Source organism: Sminthopsis crassicaudata, chromosome 6 (genome assembly GCF_048593235.1).
Source record: "Sminthopsis crassicaudata isolate SCR6 chromosome 6, ASM4859323v1, whole genome shotgun sequence".
Classification (NCBI taxonomy): domain Eukaryota; kingdom Metazoa; phylum Chordata; class Mammalia; order Dasyuromorphia; family Dasyuridae; genus Sminthopsis; species Sminthopsis crassicaudata.
In genome coordinates this window covers 39,571,169-39,578,737 of record NC_133622.1, presented here as the reverse complement: position 1 = coordinate 39,578,737, position 7,569 = coordinate 39,571,169, and positions in this window count along the sequence as shown.

The following is a 7,569-nucleotide window of genomic DNA, read 5'->3' as shown; positions in this document are numbered from 1 at the left end:
ATCTTTTTCATCCTTTTTCTTTACTTTTTAAAATTAAACAAAAGGAACAAAACTTTACCTAAGTCCCCAATGTATTTCCTTACTTTCCTTGCCTCTTGAAATCAATAGGGTTTTGAAGAAATAATTGTTTCTTTTCTCCTTATTAAGATATAAGCATTTGGTCATTATTGAGGCCCTTTATATTACTTAAATATGCCCTTTCTAGCTTTTTTGAGTGTCCTGTATTTCAGGTGTTTTTTTTTCCCCCAACAGAAATGCTTAAAAGTTCTTAGACTATTAAAGGTACATTGCTCCCCCAGCACCTCATGCTACACACACATACAACACACACACACACACACACACACACACACACACACACACACACAATTGTACTTGGTTTTTGTAAGCTACATTATTCTGGATTGAAAACCCTTTTTATGTTACTTGTTGATATATTATTTCCCAAGATCTCTTTTTCTTTATAGTGTTTGCCACTACAGCTTGTATGATCTTGCCCATTTCAATGGTATTTGAGTTCTATTTGGTTGCTTATAGTATTTTTTCTTTGATTTGAAACTCTGGATTTTCCATGGTGTGTTTAATTGTGATATTTCTAGGTTTGTTCAATTTGAGGTTCTAGTCAGATAAATTTTATTTGGCTTACATAGTTCTGGATAGTTTTTTTTTTTTCTTGTGATTTCTTGAAATATGTCATTTGGTTCATTTTATTTGGTTATAGTCTTCTTGGAGTCCAATAATCCTAAAACTAAATTTTTTTTTTTTGTGGTTGTTGTCCTTCGTTCTCAAAGAGGACTAAAATGACATCACTATATTAGAGTCAAGTTATAGTATGTTTGATTGGCTGATCAGATCAATACAAGCTCAGAATGCTTTGCTACAGGTCAGGCACAAATAGTCCAGATGAACATTTGGGGTTGTTTCCCTAGTTTTTGCATATTTTGCATTTCCTTTGAGCTAATTCAATTCTGCTTTGCTCATAGAACACAGCACCTCCTCTGATGAGGGCACACCATGCTGGGTGGTCTTATGTCAGTGTCTCCCATATCTTACAATGGATTCTCAACTTCTTAAGAGAGATCTTGAGAATGTCCTTGTATCACTTTTTCTAACCACCTTGTGAGTGCTTGCCCTGTGTGAGTTCTCCATAATTTTTTTTTTTTGGCATTCTGGCAATATGGCCAGCCCAACAAAGTTGTGCTCTCTACAGTAGAGTTGGAAAACTTGGCAGTTTAGCTCAAGAAAGGACTTGTGGCTCATATCGTATCCTGCCAGGTGATCATCAGAATCTTCCTAAGACAATTCAAATAGAAACGATTCAATTTCCTGACGTGGTGTTGGTATACTGTCCATGTTTCACAGGCATACAACCATGAGGTCAGTACAATGGCTTTGTAGATCTTCAGTTTAATAGTCTGTCTAATACCTCTTCTATCTCACCTTTGGACCCTCCCAAACACTGAGCTAATTCTGGCAATGCATGTGTCTATCTTATTATCAATGTGGATATCCTTGGAAAGTCTACTTATCCACAGCATTTAAAACTCCTTTACTGTCTTCTATATCATTTGTTTTTGATGATATATATTTAATTTTTTAGTCTTTGCACTTTGTTCTAATATTTCTTGTTGTCTCATTTTGTCATTGAATTTTGTTTGCAATCTCTCTCTCTCTCTCTCTCTCTCTCTCTCTCTCTCTCTATATATATATATATATATATATATATATATATATATATATATATATAATTTCCCCCAAGAGAGCCGACTCCTTGGGTAAGATTGTTCAGTTTTTGCTGTAAGCTGTTTATTCTCTTTCCAAGCATTCTAATTCCAGTTTTAAATCCCTTTTTAAAATTTTTCTTTGATTTACTCCATCCTTTCTTGGAATTCTTTTGATCAATACATTTCCCCCCAAGATTTTACTTGTGATTATTTTGGAATTTATTTCTTTGCTCTAGGATTTTTTTTCCTTAAGGTTGTTTGTACACATAATATTTCTTCACTGTAGAACAGGTTTTCTTCTGTTTGCTCTATAGTCTCAATTCTTGGATTAAGATTTTGTGTTAGGATTGGGTTCTTCCCACTCTTTTTTGGATAGGAGTAGGACTACAGGCTGTCTCCAGTGCTGTCTGGAAACTTCTGTCCTGTAGTTTTTGGGTAATAGACTGCCAAGAACTGCCTTTTTCCTCAGCCATGGGCCTTGGATCACAGTCCTGGTCTTGGGCTGGGAACTTGACACAAGTGTTATTACTAACCCCTTCACATTGCTAAAATCTGTACTTTCTAAATAACTTCCTGGAACAGCTCCATTAGAAATGCTCTTGAATTTAGGCTGGTGTACCCTACAGATCCCCCAATCTTGAATGTATACAGCTGTTTCCTTATTCAGTTACCCTTCTGGGGGTTCCTTTCAGGCTTTAGTCCCTATAGAGTGATCCTATGGGAGATGACATTGATCTCAGGATGACCTTTTAGAAAATTCCTGGATCTGCTGTAGTTCAATTTCCTTGTGTCATCACCTATGGTACCATCATTTACTAAGAGGTCTCAACTTCTAGAATAAACCTTATGGAAGATTCTGACTCAAGTTCTCCTTTAAGGGATGGAGGTACTCAGCAGTGTTTGTCTTTGGTTCTGTCTTCTGTTTACTCTTTCATATAGTATGCTTCTTCATCGCTAATGTTCTCTATTCCTCAGGAGAGTTGGGTTTACCTAACATTTTTGTGTCATGGATTCCTTTGGCAGATCCTGTCCCAGAATAATATTTTTAAATGCATAGAATAAAGCATAATACTAATGAAATCACATTTGTACATTTTTCTAAACATGAGTTTAAAGATAAAAATAAATAAAAATAAAATCGAGTACATAAGCTCCAAGTAGACCCTCTGCCCAGAACCTTTCACATAGATGCCATAAATCAATAGTTCTTTAAAGAAGATTTTTTTAGGAATCTTGAACCTTGTAGTTCCCCATGAAATAAAAGATAAGAAGAATATCTCTTCTTTGTAATATACTATTTTCTTCATGTAAGATTTATCGAGTACTTTCCCTAAAGTTCCCTAAAGCTCTTCTTATTTGTTTTCTAAATGCACCAAAATGCCTAATTTTCCATTTGTTTCCTGATGGTATTTTTTCCTTTCACTGTGACCAAAGGAACTGGTTCTAACTTGCTGTTTTTCGCCAGTTCTTAAAAATCCCCGAGCTATTTGAAATGTGTAGCTTATTATGACTGAAACCTAACAGGTAGCAGGCCTATATAAGGCTTACTCCAAGGAGTACAAGGATATATGTAAATATCCTTATGCCATATTGGTATGAACCAATTGGGGGAATGTCTTGAGGAACTGGCAAGAACAGCATTTGCCTTCAAGGTAGTTGAAGTTTTGCTCAAGAAGAGAATGACCGCAGTGCTTTAAAATCATAACTGACCGTCAGCGTTTCCAGATGTGGAACCAGGCCCCAGCACACATTTTTCAAAGCTCCTTTTCTATTCTCAATCCAGCCAGAAACTCTGCTCCAAACACATATGGAAAAGGAACCAAGACGCTGACCTTCTCCTTCGAGAGACCTTTACTTGTGATCCACCCAATGTGTGTATCTGACATAGAAACCAGCTCTAAGTATACAAAGCAAAACCACATTTTTGGCTGCTTTCGGACAAATTACAGTGCGTCCCCAATACTTTAGGACAGCAAGAAGTACCAGAAAGAAAAAAGAAAAAATAGGGGAGGGGGAGGAACTGGGAAAAGCAGAACTAATCCAAAATGCATGAATCTCAGGCTTTATTTCATTGTAAATATGAGAATGTGTTTCATTGACAGAAGGCTCTTTTCAACCAACCTGAAGCCAATCCCTAGTGAGACTCAGCCCAGTGTCATGGAAAGAGCACTGGATTTAGAAATGAAGGACATGGATTCTAATCTTGACTCTGACATTTATTAGATGCACGACTTTGGCCAAGATGCTTTCCTCCTCTGGGCCTCTGTTTGCTTTTATGAGGAAGTTGGATTAAGTGATCTTTAAGGTTCCTCTCAGCTCCAAGTTCTACACTCTCCTTAGCACATTTCTTTAATTTGCAAATTCTCCAGGATACTATTCATCTGCAAGTCACACTATCACTTATGAATCACTTAAAAATCACATCCAGAGAAAGGAAATGACTATTTCATAAACACCCATTTTTATCCAGGTATTGATAAGTAGGTCTGTCCAATAAGCATTTATTAAAATCATATCATGTGCTGATCATTGTGCTGAAAATATAAAAAAAAGCAAAACCCCTGTTCCTGCACTCAAGGAGTTTATATTCCAGTGGGAGTTTTTCAACTTGAAAAAATTCATATATATATTCATATATATATATTTCATATATATATATCCATATATATATATATATGTTTTATCCAAGGAACAGCAAGAAGAACAGTGACTGTGGATCATAGAGTACATGGAGGGGAGTAAACTTTAAGAAGACTGGAAAGAAAGAGAAGGGCTAAGTTCAGAAAAGCTTTGAATGACAGAGATTCATATTTGATTCTGGAAGTAATAGGGAGCCACTGGAGCTTATGGGGTGTGGGGGGAGGATGTGGGCAGAGACAGGGTATTTCAGGAAGATCTTTTTGGCAACTGAGTGGAGACCCAGGGCATGGTGTGCTCCCAAGATAAAAGGAGATTAGAGAAATTTTGAAGCAAAACAGAAATTATAAAACTTATTTTCTTATTGGAAAATGATTTCTTCTGTTATATCTGTTATTTTGCATTTAGAGGGAAATATCACTGGCATCAACATTTTAACACAGACTAAAAATAACTTATTTATATAATACTTTAAGACTTACAACTTATTTAACACATATTACCCCCAAGAGATCCTCACAATATCCCTTTCAAGTAGGTGTAATTATTATTCCCATTTTACAGATATGGAAACTAAGGTTCAGACAGGTTAGATGTCTTGCTCAGGATCACACAGGTAAGAAGTGTCTGAGGCAGGATTTGAATCCAAGTCTTTTTGATTCTGATTCAGCACTCTATCTACTTTTCCATTCTTATCCACATCATGCAGAACAACCACATTTTGTAGAACCCAGTTTGGGGGATACTGTCTTATGTGATCAAAAGTTTATAATAAAGCAAGGTTGAGATAGCCTCTGAAGCATTCCATACTTTGTATTTGTTACCATGTACAACATGTATAACATGAAAAGTGATCTGAGTTCAAGATAATCTGTAGGGCAACATTTACAGAACAAACAAACAAAAAACCAAATAAAATAGAAAGTACACGTGCACACTGATGTGCTTACTTTTTCTATTAAGCCAGAACTCACAAGTTACTAAAATTAAAAGCATTTAGTGAAATAACATAAAAGTGCCATTGGAAAATTCTTTTCAAAAACCTGAAGCACAGTCCTGCAAATATATGCCAGAGGAATGAAGATCAGATACACACAGAGAACAGACATGAACAATCCCAGCCATGGTGCACACATGGAGGAACTCGTACGTAAGGATCAGACATTGCCAAAGGAGTATATAACCAGAAACTAATGTTAGAGCTCATTGTGTCCCCAGAAAACTTGGACCTGAAAAAATTTCCTTGAACTCTGAAGACACTGCGATCTGGCGTTCCTCCATTGTGCTTTATTTTTGTTTATTTGTTTTTTTTCCAAAAGTTGTTGATTAATGATGGAAACGTACTTTGAAGACAAGGAGTACAAAAGCACTGAGCACTATCATAATGAAACTATAATAAATAATATAAAGCAGTATAGTAGAGGGAGAGAGAGATGAGATCCATGAGATTCATCTGCACCTTTAAGGGAATGAAATCTTTGAAACTACACAGTCCCAGAAAGGATTTTTTTTTCCCCTAAGAGCTAGGGGCTAGTGGAATGAGGAAAATCAAACCATTCACACCTCACATTTCATATAAGACAAATTCAGGTTAAAGTAAACCTCAAAGAAAGACTTAAAGGGGGAAAGGGAGTTATAAAAAAAGATAATATAAAAACTAAAGGGAATGCATGGAGAGAAGATGTGGGGACAGGTCACTCCCCAGTGGGATGATTATTTGTCTTTTTTTTTTTTAATTTTAAAACAAGCTGAGATATGGTGGTGTATTTGAAAAAAGTTTTTGACATGGTTTGATATGGCTTCTTAGTCATCAAAGGACAAAAAAGCCCCACCTCCATAGAGTCTCTTCACTAGTTACCTTGCTGTGCTGATAGGACTGATTTTCACATGGGGTAGAGGCTTATTTACTCAAGCTAGGTGCTTGTGAAGAAGCTAGGTCGCATAGTGGGTAGAATGCTAGATCTGAATTCAAATCCAGTCTCACTTATTAGATTGTGAGTTTGGCTAAATCACTTAATCCCTGTTTGCCCATCCATAAAATTGGAATAATAATAGCATTCACTTCCTAAGGGAGGTTATAATTTTTATTTCTAGAGAGTTGCCTAGGGCACAGAGAAATTAATTCTTTATTTTTGTGTGGATCAAATAAGGTAATAATTTCAAAATGCCTGGCAAAATGCCTGGCATATAGTAAGAACTGCATAAATGTTTAGCTTTATCATTATTATCATTGGCTCTGTGATTCTAAACCTCTCAGACTCAGTTTCCTTTTCCATAAAATGGGGATAATAATAGAACGCAGGGCTGTTGTGGGTATCAAATGAAATCCTATTTGCACTTTGCAAAGCTTAAACCATTATATAAATGTATGCAGTTCTTACTATTTTTGTTGAATATCTTTCCCATGATATGCCCAAATAAACCTTCTTTTGTTCATGGATGACCTACAAATTTCCAATATGGAATCTAAACTAAGAGCTTCCAAGTCAGGTGCACATAAAATTAGAACCCTGACCAAAATCCAATTTGTTTTTCTAAACTGAAGAATGAAAGATATTTGACCCTCCAGTACCATGGCTATTTAGAGCTAGGAGAGGTGAAGCTAGAGCTATTAGGAGTGAGAAGAAAAACAAATAGACCAAGTGTAAGAGACAAGAAAGCCCCAAGAGAGTGTGAAAGTGTGGAGGTGAGGGTGAATTTTAGACTCTTTTCCTTGCTTCCTCTCTCAAAGTAATTCAGTGTTCAATATAAGTCAAATCTGGATCTCCATGACATTGCACTGGCCTCTGAGGATTATTTTTCTATTTTCTGGTTCTGGGATCTCTGTCATCCCCTAAGCCAAAAGTCAGGATCCCCACTAAGTGCATCATTTCTCAGTTGTGTCCCAACTCTCTGATTGGTGCAAAGAGACTCTAAAACAGGAAGAGAAATAGAATGGCTGGTGAATATCAGTGCCTATTCTCACAAAAGTTAGAGGAGGACCGAATGAAATGAGCAATGGCATCCTTTTTCAGATGGAAGTATGGTACTTAAAAATGGATAAAAAATACTCATTTCTGAATCTTTGTCTACTTTATGCTTTTGATATTTCCAAAAGAGATTTGCTCTCCACTAGGACCAAAATAAGGATACAGTGTGGGATATATAGATAATGTGTGGAATCAGGAAGACCTGGATTCAATCTCACCTCTTACATAAGACTAGCTGT